This window comes from Arvicola amphibius, chromosome 2, assembly GCF_903992535.2.
Source record: "Arvicola amphibius chromosome 2, mArvAmp1.2, whole genome shotgun sequence".
NCBI classification, from domain to species: Eukaryota; Metazoa; Chordata; class Mammalia; order Rodentia; family Cricetidae; genus Arvicola; species Arvicola amphibius.
Genome location: NC_052048.2, coordinates 164,235,067 through 164,236,296, shown reverse-complemented (window position 1 = coordinate 164,236,296; position 1,230 = coordinate 164,235,067). Strand labels below are relative to the sequence as shown.

At 40.2% G+C, this 1,230-nt stretch overlaps 1 pseudogene; it reads right to left on the bottom strand.

Moving 5' to 3' along the window:
- Positions 1-395: 395 nt before the first annotated feature.
- On the bottom strand, positions 396-839 carry LOC119806923 (annotated as a pseudogene).
- Positions 840-1,230: the final 391 nt, after the last annotated feature.

Below are 1,230 nucleotides of genomic sequence, written 5' to 3'. Positions count from 1 at the left end.
TTGAAGAACATATTGTTGACTGTCCACAGTCCTCGCAGAGTTAGTTACACCTCCACACTTCAACAATAACATGCTGACAGTTCCTAAAAACTACTTTAAAAAGGCATAACCCAGATGCTCATTTGACCAACTCCATCTAAGTTTAGATGTGCAGAAGGGCTTGGATATATCCAGAGTAAGCCACATGCAACATGCTACGTGATCAATTTTCTAAAATAAGGTTTAAGGACAATGACAGAAGATAAGGGAAGAAAACATGGAGGAATGAAATCCTAATTACTATACATGCATATTTTTTGACAGTAGGGGGAAACCTTTTACAAATAAGATACAAGCAAAGAAAAGGCAAATAAACAATTTTGTACAAGAAATTTAGCACATCCTGTACAATGTCTTCACTTTGTTGTCATCATTTGTAAAAACTCTTCATAGTTTACGTGCCCGTCACCATCAATATCTGCTTCCCCGATCATTTCGTCAACCGTCAACCTCTTTGTCTGTCAGCTTCTCTCCAAGGTTTGTCATCACGTGGTGAAGCTCTGATGCACTGATATAGCCATTGCCGTCCTTATCAAACACGTGGAATGCTTCTCTAATTTCCTCTTCACTGTCTGTATCTTTCATTTTAATTGCCATCATTGTCAAAAATTCAGCGAAGTCAATTGTGCCATTACCATCTGCATCATGTCCTGTAGCTCTGCTTCTGTGGGGGTCTGCGCAAGAGACCTCATCACAGTCCCCAGCTCCTTTGTTGTTATAGTCCCATCACTATCCCTGTCAAATAGTGAAAAGGCTTCTTTGAATTCTTCAATCTGCCCTTCAGTCAGTTGCTCAGCCATGCTGCAAGAGCTACGGGTTTCCAAGACGCCACCACACAACCACTTGGCTCGCTCGCTCCGCTAGGGCTCGGACTAATTCTCCGCCTCTGCCCCCAGCTCCTCATAAGCACCTCTAATTTATCAGTTTTCATAATGCAGCATCTCACCAGCTATTGCTTGCCTCTCAGCAACCAAAAAATTTTAATGTCAACAAGACATCATATACGATCCAGACTCTTGTTTACTTTATGTGGCTTGTTCTTTTCATATTTTATTGTCCATTAAAAGACTTTATCTCATTGTTTATCAACTATTTATTTATTTATGGCTATTCATACCCATTTTCTTCTCCTTTTTAAGCCAACCCACATTTTAAACACAGTGCAGCCTGTTTAAAGGTTTTCTCTTTCTG